Genomic DNA, 15,388 nt, shown 5'->3' on the forward strand with positions numbered 1-15,388 from the left:
CGTATTTTCTCTGTGCTGGTATTTGAGAGGCCCTCAAATAAACCTGAGTCATCAATCACAAAATCTGTTTACGAATTTTTTTTCTTACGAAATCTTATGTATCTAACGTCATCTAATGTAAACTGATCCCAATTATAAAACACGAGATACACATTACTAAAACCATCTATTGGAAAATAATGGATTTTTTTTAACTACATCTATGCGTTCAATACGTAGAACTTGTCCAACTGAACCTTTTCTCAACATAATTGAGTAGCTTTGATATAAATATAGTAGGTATCCGTCTACAGTGTTGGGGTGCGAAACGTGGACTGTTAAGCTTCTCATTAATAAGGGAAGATTTAGTGATTATTTTTTTGACATTCTGGTTCAGCCATGCTTTCTGCATAAACAATCTAAAATAAACATCTCGTCATCATGAGTGAGCCAAAAGCCAAGAAGTAACGCATCTCAGATCTCCTAGATTCTGAAGTTGGTGGTGCAAGGATTATGGACATTTTGAAGTGCTCCAGGATTCTGGTTTTCAAGGTGACCAAGATGAAGAATGATGGAGAAGACCTCCCCAGGAAAGCAGGACGCGGAGGGCACAATCTAAAGTGGGATCCGGTGTTCCTGTCTGGTTTGGAGAAGAAGATCAAGGAGCACCTCCCTAATCGATGAATTGTCTCTTCAATGACTTCTCTGTGGCTGCTAGTACCATCAGGAGGGCTTGAAAGATGACTTGGATTTTTTCTCAAACGGGGGGTACCACCTTCTCAAAGAAGTCATGAAGGCCAATAGGCTCAAGAGGTAAAGAGATGTGACCACTTCCTTGCCAGATTTGAACCCACTTGACTTTTCTATAAGGGGCACTTTGGATAGGGAAATCAACAAAGCTTCACACCCAAATGTGGACTCACTAAAGGCCCCCATAATGGCTGCATCAGACAACTTCTGTATGAGTTAGGCATCAACTACTGCAAGGCCTTAAACCTTGGTTAAAAAAATCTGTTATTTTTGAAAATAAAAAGTTATGCAAGTATTTCTAAGGCAAACTCTCGAGTCTATGTTTCGTTGTCCAGCCCTGTAAACTATAGAGTATAATAACAATATAAATAATACCGAGGCAACTCTTTATTGCTGTAAAGCACGAATTCAATTTCTAATCAAAGTAACGTAAATGATTTTATGTGCATAATATAATAATCAAATCTTTTTATACAATATTTTGCAAATCTAATGCGTGTGCAACTTTTAGAGTATAATATCTAGTATGCTATTCATATGTAAACATTAAGCTGTGAAAGTATTGCAATTATTACTAACGGATAATTCCATCGTTTTCCACATAAGCATATCATAATATTACATTATTATTTATATTTTATCGGCTTAGTTTTTGAGATTGCACTTGATATCATGGCCAGTAAAAAAATAATTTTTTTAAATTATTTCAACCCAATAAAGTCTTGGCATGTTGTGAGGAAAAGAGGTTCCCAAACCTTTTCGAGTTCAACCCTTAAAAAATGTGATTCTCAATGAGAAATGAATACATCATTTGGAGTGTATTTTATGCAAATATATGACTTAAAGGCTATATCAACCCTATAAAGTTAAACCCAGAGGCAAATAATACAATTTATTTGGCTATACTGATCAAAAATAAAGATTTGAATTCTACATATATTGAAAAATATAAGAAATACAACGACAAAATTATTGAATATATTGTCAATATTTAATCAGCAATATATGTACTACTTGAAATCATTTCTATACCATCAATTCTCTTTTTGCGGTAAATAAAGTCAACATTGAGATTCACAAACAATTAGCATTAATGGCTGCGGAATGCAAATAGATTTATAAACGAGTCAAAGTTTTACTGTGACGGATGTGTACTGTGCATTTAGGTTTAATTTTGACAACAGTAACTCGAACATCCTCTACATCAGTGGTTCTCAAATGGAGAAACATGTACCCCATGGGGTACTTGGAGGGACTACCGGGGCTACTTGAGATTTTGAAATAATATTTTACAATTGTTACAAGTGTCCGCATCAGGTGCACTGAAAGGGATGTAGCTCCTCCCCCCTCCTCACAATTAAGGAATTTGTGTTTTTTTACTCGAAAATTTAATATTTGATTCTTTTTCCAAAAAAAATTAATATTTGAATTTTGTTTCTAAAAATTTAATACTAGAAACTTTTTTCCAAAATATATAATTTTTTGTACAAAGCTGTAGATTTTGACTTTTTTTTTTACAAAGAAACTTAATTTTTTCAGAATAGATACGAATTTTTAAAACTTTTTTCAAAATAATTTAGTTTTTTTAAAATATCTAATGATTTTTGATATTTTTTTAAAGAAAAATTAATTTTTTTGAAAAAATATCAAAAAATTTTATTTTTGGAAAATGGCTATTCAATTTTGAATTTTTTTTTTTAAATTTTGGGATTTCTTTTTCCAAAAATAATCCAAAAACCAACCCCCCTCCAAAATATAATCCTGCAGACGATCCTGTCATTGAAGCTAAAAATGCTTTGTAATGGTAAGGGGAACTTGGGTTACATAAATATTTTACAATTGGTACATCACCAAAAAAATGTTGAGAATCCCTGCTCTACGTTAACCCCTGATCAACTTTTATTTTTTATATAAGTCAATACAGAAAAGATCTTATCACATAAATAAGTTGAACCAAATAGTATACTCATTCTTCACAGAAATCCAGAATTTGTCGATTATTTTAGTATCAATTTTTTTCTCTCTTTGTTCACTTGAAAATTCGACAAGCACATCTTCCATATCATATGACAGATGATTAGCTGTGGCGGTAAAAAGGGACGTATTTAAATTCATTATTATTTATGTTTTGATGCCACTCAAAAGTCATGTAAATAAAAATTATATTCTTCTTTTTGGAAATTATTTCGCGACCCCTCCCTTTTTTCCACGACCTCCCCCCCTTCCTACTTTGTGTACCACTGGTACAACACCAAGGAAATTATTCCATTCCCCATGCTCTTGCCTTGTATCTCGCAGTCTTTTCTCCAAAAAGAAACCGGGAAAAAGATACCAAAACTAGTTTGTATGGGTTAACACATTATTTCAAGCTATATAATTACTATTTAATGATGAATTGCTGGAAATTGCTCAGAACATAACGAGAGTATAATGTAATTGAACCAATCAATGTTTGTAACCCGGATAAGAGGTAAAGCATCAGAACGATACACAGCTCACTACAAAGTACAGTGAAATATTTTATGTTAGTAAAGTAACGCAGTGGGCCCTCAAAGCAGGTGGTAAAATAGATTTTTTTAAATTGATGGAAGGGACATTCTGGAAATGTTATATACTAACAAAGACAAATGTTGTTTTAATAATATAGAAAATAACATCCCCAATAAGTCCTCATGGGTACTCCCCGTTTTACATGAGTAGACTCACATATAACCACTCAATACTAATATCAATTCATAAATTGTATTCTCACCTCAAGAATGAAAAAATAATAATAAGAACTTGAAAAAAAAAATATATATGTAGGATGATTGAAGAATACTTAAGTCATTAGAGCGCTCACAAACAAAATTAATTTGAACATATCAGTGTTTTATATTTATTAAATCTTAACATATACTATAAATGCATTTGATTTATGATATGCACATAAAAGACCATTAACAAAAACAAACAGAAATAGTGCTTTCTATACATGCACAGTGCACACGCCTACAATATTTTGTTAATACGCCTACATAATTATTTCTTATATAAAAAAAGATTTATATGATTTACATCAAGGAGCACTCTATCTACAATGCTCGACGTTCAATGCTATATACACGGGCCTGCAATATTTCATTAATACGACAACAATATTACTTTTTTATATCAAAATATGTTTATGATATACATCATGGTGCACTATGTACAGTGCAACCCCTGACTGTTTTTCATACATACAGACAAACTTTCTTTATTTATATACCTATAAATAGTATGTACTTTCATAAATGTAGTAAATCTGGGGGGGTATGCCCATGCCCCTTTCCGACTCCCCAAATACCTTACACTTTTGTTCTCAAGTAAGATGGTATTAATCACAGTACTAATATATATATATATATATATTATAATTAATTAACCGACATATTATCTAATAATGATTATTTATTAGGGTTTTTTATATACAACTAAAGATGTTCAATAGGACATGAGCAAACTATTTTCACGGGCTCTCTATGTAAGTAAAATTCGCCTATATAGGTGTGAAATTGTCTAAGTAAGTTATGTTGATCTTTTGACTTCTTGTCATTGTTATGAATTTTAAGTTTTAGATAAAAATAATAACAGTTTTATTCTCTTCGTGTTCTACAAAAGACCAACCATGGCCATTTTTGGGTCGAGAGTGCGTGAATGAGGAACATAATTTAAAAGCATGATTTTTAAGCTTAATTATTATTTGAAGCGCCTTATCTCCTTGTTCCGTGCCTGACACCAAGTGACTAAAACCTGTTCCTGTCTATGGTCAAAGCCTTTGGGGATACAAATTTGGTCTCAATCGAGGTGAAAATTGGTTATCAAAGTTTTTTGCCAATAAGGATAACGTCTTCTACAAGAAGGGTGCTATGAAGTTGGATTCTCGTTGGCAACAAGTTACAACAGTTCGGGGGATACTTGTTAAATCGGATGATTGTAACATTTCTCATAAAGCATTGAATTAGTGAAAAATACGAAATTATTTTTTCCCCGCCCTAATATATACTATGTACACATTTACACATCTGGATATACTTAAGTATAAAGTGGTGTTAGTATGTAAATACATTTTTAGCATTCTTGTATAAATGTTTAAACATGTGTATGACTTGAATCATTTTGTGTTGCTCCCTTCAATCTTTTTTCCCTTGTCGTCCCTTCATAAATACCTACCAGGTGTAGAAAAAGTACTGATACCTGCCTCTAAGTAGTAATTAGAATACTCATAATTGATCAGGATGATGTTGTATTTAGAAAATTTTATTTTATAATATATTTTACTATAACAATGTACAATAATTATGAATCTAGCCACCATCAGCCTCAATGACAGCCTTCATCCACCTTTGGAACCCCTTGCACATATTGGCAACTTTGTCCTTTTTCATGACCTTCCACTGCTGGTTCATGGAGCTCTTCAGGGCATCAATATTCGGCTAGCGGACATTGCAGGGCTTATTCTCAATTTGCCAACAAATGGAGGCAAATAACCCAGGATAACCGGTATCCTACAGGAAACCAAAATGGAGGCATTTTTTCTCCAGCTGATGTCACAACCCCCAACATTATCACAGAGACCGGATGTTTGGTCTTGGTGACTGTCCTGATGATTTTGTCAGCCTTACCAAAGAAGTATATCACCGGATAATTTTGTTTGCTGTAGACGGGTTCAACTGTAAACAGGCTCTATTCAGAGAGAGAGAAAAAAAATACCCAGTTGCTGTTGTACTTCAGATCGTTCAAGAGTTGTTGACGTCGCTGAAGAAGGAGTTCTTTTTGTAGGGTGGGACAGAATTGGGCTCTCAATTCTTCTAAGCGACCTTCCTCCAGGCTTTTGGATGGTCTTGCCCACAGTAAACCGACGCACCTTCTTCTTCTTGGCGTACTCTGACATCTTCATCGTTGGACCTCCATGATGTTTTCAGGATTCGCGTTGGTGGGTCTTCCACTCTTGGGTTTTTCCTTAAGGTTGTTCACACTAGCCAAACAAATTCTAACCTGACAGACTGTGACCTTGCTGACGTTTAAGACCTTCATGATGTCCAAGGTGGTCCATCGCGACATATACAGAATTTTTGTTTACAACATGGACATCAACAATGCCTTACAATCTAAATTTTATGATTTATTCAACAAAAACTATTCAAAACTGTATTTTTAGAAGGTGGCATTACTTTTTCTACACCCGTTATGTAACAGTTATTGAACATCAACTAGCTTAGTTACTTAAGTTATAGTATCATGCAGGCTTGAACCCGTTCGCCGAATCTCCACTCGTTTATTCAAATTTTTTTAATCTTGATCAATTTTTGTTCAAATTTCTTTGACATCGAAAAATCTTTTCCCCCTGTGAAATGCCAACATATCATTTTCTCCTTGTGACCTTTGCAATTTTTTCATGCCTTCTTTAAATTCATTTTGTGAAAAGGGGAATTTATGGAGATTTTGCAGTTAGTCATAGAGTAATTTTCGGATAAAACTGACAATCATTGATCAAATGGTCATCGTTTCACCACTTGCTTATAGCTTTGATTCGGGGGTAAGCATGAATAATTAATGTTCTCTATTATTTATCATTCGCAATATACCACTAGTACTTACATAATACAACATTACTAACGAAGGTACTAATAAAAATAATAACTTTTTATCAATATCATATTTTTGGCATGTAAACCAAGTTGATTGAAGCTTGTATAATATGTACCTATTATCTACTAATAGATAAAGACATTCACCTCCATGGAATTATCGATATTTCTTTGTTTCTTTACAGAAACAGTTTTTTGAGGGATGGGGCACTCAGAGTGCGATGATTAATATTTAATCAAATGAGTTATTTTTAGAATTGTGAAAAATACGTCAAGTAACGAGTTTGACACTTTTTGTAGTTGCAACACTCTGCACGATTCTTTTTAAAAAAATGACTTAATCATCGTAATTTCAAGGAATGAGTTATCTGTAGTTCTTTGGCTTGATATATATGGAATCTTTTCTTCTCTATAGATAAAATGAATATACTATACATAGGTACGCAAGAAATGGAACTATACAGATCTTGGCACCTATGTCAAAAACGTAACATCTTTAGTCAGGCCATATTACTATAAAAAATACAAAAATTGTGTTTGAGGGTACATATCAATATAAATATTTACAGGGCAAAATTGAAACGGTTATAAGTTATAACTCTGCTTCTCTAGTACTGGTCCAATTTAAATTTCGCTTCCATTTTTTGAGAACCTTTTCAAACAATTGATAACTTTGCTTATTTACAATAGATCAAGAACGTAATTGGATATGTATTTTGTTGTAGGCTCTCGATTTTTCTGCTTCTTTTCTCCTCAGTACCTTCAACGTTGATTGGTTCATAATTTCCTAATATATATTAAATAATGAAAATAGTATTGCAGTTAAGAGGAAATATCAACTCACTATAGGCATTTTGTCGTTCCATTTTTGAATGAAAGGCTGATAGATCCAATAAAAATAACGCCGTTCTAACTGTTTGGTAATTGGGACTCTCCTCCGTGCCGGAATATCGACTCTCTGGAGATCCTCAAAGATAAATTCATTGGTCAAGATGTGGAGATTTTTTGACAGTGAGTATTTGGGTTGCAGCAGGATGATACAAATTGTCAAGGAGTGACTGAGGAGTTACAGTTTATTCTTGGACACAAATTCCTGGCCACCACAGATACCATACATCAAGTCTTTGGATTTAAGAAGTGTGTGGTGGCATGTAGAGAGCAGGGTTACTGTAAGGTGTCAATGTCATATGAATGTGGAAGCCCTAATGTCGAGCTGTTGACCATGAGTTGAAGAAAGCCATATCCACCAAGATATCATGTACTGCCTTTGCCTGGAAACTCTGGTTGCTTTCGAAGGAGAACATACTTAAGATCAAGCAACATTATATTAACCTGGTTAATTAATTATAATACAAATGTTGTGTAATATATTGTATAAAATGTATTTAGAAAGAAGAGGCGTCTGCAGGATTATATTGAGGGTTTGGGGGAGGGGGTTTTGGTTTTTGGAAAAAAAAAAATCCAACTCTTTTCGCAGAAATCCTTTTTTTGAAAAAAGAAAACAAAAAGCTAATGCTGTTCACTAAAAGGTAATTTTTTTGATTAAATTTCCAATATTAAAAATTTAAAAAATTTATAGCTTTTCACAGAAAATTAATCTTTTTTTTTTAATCCAGAGCTATTAACAAAAAATTAAATTTATTGCCCATTCCATAATTTGACCGTATGCCACTTTTTTATGAAAATTAATCTCAAATTTTTTTTTTAACCCCTTTTATCGCGTAAAATTGTTTCAGTCTGACCCAGACAAAAATTTAGTAAAATCAAAGATTCCTTAATTGGGTTGGGGGTAGGGGAGGAACCCCTCCAGTCTACCCCTTTCGGACACAGTGTCACACAACACTGCTAGATTACCATGTTGTTCTCCTCTATTTAAGCTTTTCCATCAAGTACTTCCTATGATTCCACACACTTTTTGATGCCGGAGACAGTCTTGAGACCGACTCCAACCAGTTTTACTACTTTTTTTTTACTCGAGGAAAAGTTTTGCAACTTTTCAATTGACTGTTTCTCTTCATGATATTTCTGATCACAACTGCTTGAGAATAAAAACAAATAGGTATATTGTAGTATGCGTTAAATAGGTCTTTAATATTGGAGTTCCAATCGGGTCCTAAATTGTAAAGCGCCCTCTACAATATGATATCGTTTTCACTACTATTATAGTAAAGTCCTACTTTAATTCTAATAATTGAATTAATTTAATTAAAGGTCCTAAGTAAGTATTAGTAAATTTCATGCAGTTGAATAGGTTGCCACTATTATAACGTAATAAAGACTTCATTAAATTATTCATTACTAATATAAGCTTTGGATTCTTGATGGTCAAGATTGATAAATGGTGACATAATTTCTCAACGTCAATTGCTATGGGATGACTTTTGCGCGCGATTTGGACGCGTCCTTATGTTTTAGAAACAGATGTCTCAAAATTTTAGGGCCAATACATCCCGGCTATGTATACAGCGTGCAAAGTATGATCGTGGACATTTTGATAAGGAACAAATAGGGCAAACTTTTGCAAAAATGAAAAGGAGTGCAACATTGAGGCTTCATCACAAACTTCTTTATTGATTTATCTTTACCATGGCCTCCAAAAGGCACTGCAACACTTCTTAAGAAATACTTTAAATATAGCTACACACTTCTTCCCACTGAGACACTGAGGTCATCCAAATTTTGGTAAGGGGTAGCACAGGATCTGTTCTCGGACACGCCCCAAATAGCATAGTGGAGGGGGAACAGTTTGGGGTGGAGAGTAGCCAAACTAATAACGCTCAGAATGCTTTGAAATTAGCCGCACACTACTCCTGCAACTTTTTGGCCATGTGATCAGGTACACCATCCTTTGTATACATAGTCGACATTCTTCTATTCTAATTTGAATCAATCTGAGGCTTCACAGCCGTCTGCAAGATCTCCACGTACTCCTTTTGCCAGATAATGAACCCCTTGGGAGACTATTAAGGCCACGACGCCGAGCATCATGATGGTTTGATAATTTTTGGTCTTACAGACTGGAGGGAATTTGGTAGGTGTCTCAGCTAAATTTCGGTCATTTTGAGCGTTCCTCGCTTGGTCAACATTCCAATCCTTCTTTCCTAAGAAGATGAGAACTGTTGTCAATTATGATTTAACGCCTCTCTTGAGCCGTTTAGTGTTGGTTGCTTTAGAAAATATTTGTTGATGTCATAATACGTAAGAGGCCTTCCCCCAATCCTTCCCATACCTTGTCAAAATACAATCACTGACATTGAGAGCCTTGGCATGCTGCCTCATGGACTTTGTCATACTTTTAGAGATCGCAGTGTCCACGTCTTCTATCGATTTTTGGCAACTACCGCTGCAAGGACAACTCTAAAGGCTCTGAACTGAAGCAAACATACTTTGAATCTTGTGAATGAGACTCAAGGAGTACTTTCAAGACCTTCATGATCTCCTCGACACTCACCTGGGCGAAAGGTAAATCAGACAGCCTTTCCCTTTCCGCCCTCCATACTGACAACCGTTGATATTTGAAAGTTTGTTTTTTATTGTTTATTAAACGGAATAGTCCCTATTTTTAATAACATAACCTAGTATTTTAAAATATTCCCCTTAAATGTATTTAGATCTATTAAAATTCGAGTCCACAATTTTGGCATCTTTTAAATCAGGAAATATGCTCCATCAAGTAAAACTAACTATCGCCTGCAAATCCATTAAAAATGGAAGCCTTTAACATAACTACTTACTCTCTTGAATGTATTATGAATTGATAAGTTAATATATTATTTTTAAAATCATTTTCACTCTTACAATTATTCAACTTTGGCCTTTAATTTTTGTGAGGATCCCGGACCAATTATTGTAAAACATATCAACCAGGTTATGGAAAAACAGAGAACTAATGTTTTATGTTATGTTCAATTCTCGAAAAACCTTCAAAATATCCTAATTAAAAAAATTACAAATTATTTATTTAGTGCGCTTGGCTATATTTGTTATAACAGCTAATGTAGTTGTTTATTTGGGCAGTTTCATCTACAGAGATAGAAAAACATAGAGTGACGATGCGAATAAAAAATCAACGCCGTCATACTTGAGCAAAACATTCAAATTGTTGTAGTAATTTAAAAGTATATTATCAATATAGAGGGTGTTTCAAATATTTTAAGTTCAATCCACACTGCATTTTACATTTGATTATATTTTTCTTGGTTGAACTCTTAAGAGTTTATAATTATAGAAGAATATAATGATTCTATACAAGATCTGGAGTGATTGATTTATAAATAACTATACTTTACATTTTTTTGATAAACTAGTTTTTTTTGCAGATAAATGGGCAATTGATTTATGGGAAATTATAATATTTATAGAATGGTCATTTATAAATCAAGTCTCATGAAAATTTGTGATGTTATTGCCAGTGATCTTATGTTTTAATTCATTTGATGTGGCTTCCTCCAGTTTCAAAAACCTTTGTGATCCTTGGCCTGAATCGTGCTGCAGCCTTGACTACTCGATCAGCTGGGATCATACTGTAGTTCTTGGTGATGTTAGCCGTTTGCGGATAACACTGCTGTAGGAGCGTTCCATGACTTATTCTTGAAGGATGCCCCACAAATCTGGATTATGGTAGCCTAGATCTCAGCCTTCACAAAAAACCTCCTTCAGGTTCTCATCTGTATTCATATTAACTCCAGCATCGATTGGATTTGTCTGCATGATGGAAAAATAGCTGGTCACAGCTACAAGAAGCATGACTCCTGTCGGATAATTGTACTTCAAAATTGTAGGAATTAAGTCATAGCACAAACGATGACTGCTGCATTTTGCCGTTTGATTTCTGTGTCCACCACAAACTTTTTCTCATCGACGTGCACAATGACTTTTGAAGCCTCTTGGGCGTCAAGTACTTCACAAGCTTTGGAGAGCCATTAGCTTTCGTGGTCTTGGAATTTTCTTTGTAAACAAAGTATCATATGAAATAAATGATTCAGCGAGTCACAGACGGGGAATTTTTAGCGTAAAATTCAAAGTGGGAGCCTCGATAGAGCAACTTTAATAATTAATCCTCAATTGATCAGACAACCCCTGTATGTCGTATAATTTATTAAAATGGACTCACAATTTTTGCATAATTGAAATAGGACAATAGTGCAGTGACACCCTGTGTCGTAATATAATATTTAAAACAACAGACATGAAGTTTATAATTAAAAGTCAATAATGTCTGACATGCTTCAATTCCTCTCTTGGTTCATCGATCCCGAAATGTTGTGTGGGAATGTTTTATGTGTTTTTATCCTTTAATAAGAACTTGCTCCAATAATGTATGTATGTTCGTGGATGGCTCCACAAAATAGATGGAGGTAACGACGGTTCGCTCTCATGGCGACACTACTTTATCAGTGGTATATCGGAACAATTGTTTAATGATGTGGTATCTGTGGAGAAATAGAGTAGTTTACAATTTGTTTTTAGCCGGAAATGTATATTACATAGGTACGTAGAGATACCATTTGGTTTGTTAATTGGTTGCTTGGTTGAGTCTTTACATACATATGTAATACCAACATAACGGTTTAATTAAAAAAAAGCTAAAATTGATGAAAGATGTTCTTCATTTAATCCCTTCCTTATCTAAAAAGAAAGAAAAAACGTATGACTATGACGCCTACTATGTTGTCAAGGATGTCGGCTCTTTATAACTGTACATCATAAATCATTCATTTTAATTGATTTCCAAATGATATCCATTTGACAGTAATACCTTGACATACGAACTTTAAGCCAAAGCAATTAATCCTATAAGAAATAACCATACCAATCTAAATTGCAGCTTTAACTAGAATGGACACTCGGTAGAGCGTCAAACCTCCATTTAAAATCAAACTGAGTTATGTATATATATTTCTTCCAGAGTTTGGATCGAAAATGCATTTTTTTACTTTATATGTTCCTTTTACCTTCAAAATTTAATGGCTCCTTACTGTGACCTTATATAATTTTCGTACCAAGCGCTAGTGTCACAGAAAAACTCAATAGTATTTGAATCGATAATTCAGGGAGAAAACATTATGAATTGAAGTTTTTATTACTATAAAATGATGCACAGAGTAATTTGAATTTGTCGATGGTGTTTAAAGTTTGAGATCTTGTCAGGTTTTGTGTGGGAAGAGGGTGCCTTATTAGCTATTCTTGTACATCAAACAGTCTCTAAATGATGCGTACAATTTCCAATTTTTGTACAAGTCTGAACTTGTTTAAGTAGATTGTACTAGTTACAATTTTTTTGTCTCATCATTCTTTACTTAATTACCAAATCTATCATGTTAATTAACAACTATAATTACAGTGCTGTAATCACGATTTTGTTATTGGGGCCAAATTTCATTTATTCGGGGCCTTATTGGAGTGACTATATATGCCTCACTATTAATATAGCGAAAAATACTACAAGTGAAAAAACTATCATGGGAGCCAAATCCCCATGTGATTACAGTACTGGTTAATTGACGATATAATTTCCTTATGGTCTATCAAAATAACTTTTAGGCATAAGTGGAGGTTTGACCCTCAACCGAGTGCCCATTCTAGTTTATTATATACTATGAGTAATATAACTGCGTGAATTTTAACTTTATAATTTGTTACAGAATATGCACATATCATTTTCAATAAAAAGTCAAAAATTACATCATTATATCAACAATCCAAAAAATATTTAAATTATGCTCATAGCAAGTACTCCAAATTCTATATTTAAAATAGTTCATCTAATTTCTGAATTGTTGTTTTTACTATTTGCTCTGACACAAGTTATAATTTGTACAAAATCCCAACTTGTACACGAGAATTGTTGTTTTTACTATTTGCTCTGACACAAGTTACAATTTGTACAAAATACCAACTTGTACACGACAAATAAAGAAAAAAACCCTTAACAACTACATTATGAATCGTAAACTTGATTTGGAGAAGATATACATATATAAGCATGGTTAGGAAGTGGCATATGACCAAAGCACGAACTATAGTATTTTTACATATGTCTTGTGAGTCCCTTTAGGATTCCGAAGTTTTGTTCAAGCACGGAATAAAATATTTCTTACAATATTGCATCAAACAACGAGAATGTCGGTTAATTAGGCTGTTGAATTACGGGTTTCTTATGAATCTTTTCTCAATCTATTGTAAATACGTGCTAAATATTATATAATACAAGACATATATGTGCTTGAATTAATTATGTTGAATATAAACAATTGAAAGCACGTGGTTTTCCTATGTAAAACCCTACCTACAGAGTAATACATATATTCCCATGAGTTCTTTGTTCAAAAAAGACAATTGGCATTATATTATATATTGCTTTGCATATTTAACTATTTGAATATAAATTCTTGAAATACGAATATTAAAGACAAAGGTTAGTCAGTCATTAGTCAAACCTTCTTATTTAAAGAAAGTTTCACTTAATGTTACAAATAATAAAACAACACCCTCTTCACAAATGTAATGGCAATGCTGGACGAGGATGTATTCAATAAGATTCTACAAATAATTACAGTTATTGACAGAGCTGTATTTGAGTACACAATCTCCTTGATGACCCTAGAAATTAAAGCCAAATTGACATCGCTAAGATTGTCGGTGTCATTGTCACCACAGTCCGCCGTATCCAACACGCTAGAAACGCCGGTTTGGGCACAAAGAGGTCTACCGGAAGTGGTAGCTATAACAAGAAGATAAATGAGGCCAACATCCTAAAGGCAAGGTAGATGTAGACTCTGTATACCTAAGTTGGACCTAGTACATACCAAGGTTAATAGAAATAGAAAGTTAGAAAAAAAAATCAAAATTATTTATCAAAAAATAAAATTATTGACACTTTTATAAAATCAGTTATTCAATCTACGTTTTGCCTCCGAGCTCTGTTTAGATACTTTTTTTTTGTTTTTTGGGGTGAGGAATTTTTTGGATACATTTTTTGAAAATTAAATGTTTTTGGGGAAAAAAAAATAATAATTAAGTTTAAAATGTTAAATTTTTGGGGGAAAAAATCAAAAATCTACAGCTCTTCTAAAAAATTTGAAAAATTGAATTTCAAAATATATTTTTTCGCAATTTTTTTTCTAAAATACACAATTTTAACTAAAAATTAATTTTTTTGTAATAAAAAAGTAGAAATCCATAGCTGTTTTGGGGAAATTATTTTTTTTTCCAAAAAAATTTAAAAATTAAGTTTCAAATATTAATATTTTGGAAAAAATTTCCAAAATTAAGTTTCAAATGTGAAAGTTTTAGCGAAAAAAATTAAAAGTCCAATGCTGTTTACGAAAAATAAAATTTTTTGCAGAAAAAATTTACAAAATTTCATTTTCTAGAAAAAGTAAAAAAATATTCTCCTTTTTGGGGGGAGGGGGAAGGTCTACAGCCCCTCCTGCTTATCCCCTGTGGACGCCCCTGTCATAGCTATGGTGATAAAAGCATAATATAATATTATATTATATAATTAACGTCAAACACCAATGTATTAAGAATTTCTTTTTAAATATCAAGATTTGTGGATATTTATGTACGATTATGTATTTGAAATTTTGGCATTTAAAATCCGTTGTGACATTTTGAAGATACAGTGCCCTATTGCCATTTTCAAAATATGATAAACTATATGTTAAACATTTAACTACCTATATCCGTAATTATCTATTTTCACTCTTAACTGTGTATAGAATTACGTACAAACATTATCATAAGTAAATTAAATATTTGTTGCAACAGGTGGCCCATTTCAGTAGTACGTGGAAGAAAGACCAATTATATTATAACAGTTTATTTTTTCTTATTTCTTTCTTTACGGAAGAGCCACGTTAGAGCATAATATCTTAGAACTATCATTTAATTTTCATACTTTTATATAAGATTCACATAAAAAGTAGTTTTCAGGTATGGTATGTTTTTGTCCAGTATTTGATTCTTGTTTATAAGTAGATTATCTTGTTATATACTAGTGTTGTTACAATATCCATATTTTTGTAGAGGTTCCGGAACCAAAA

The sequence above is a fragment of the Lepeophtheirus salmonis genome, chromosome 3 (genome assembly GCF_016086655.4).
Source record: "Lepeophtheirus salmonis chromosome 3, UVic_Lsal_1.4, whole genome shotgun sequence".
In the NCBI taxonomy this organism is placed as follows: Eukaryota; Metazoa; Arthropoda; class Copepoda; order Siphonostomatoida; family Caligidae; genus Lepeophtheirus; species Lepeophtheirus salmonis.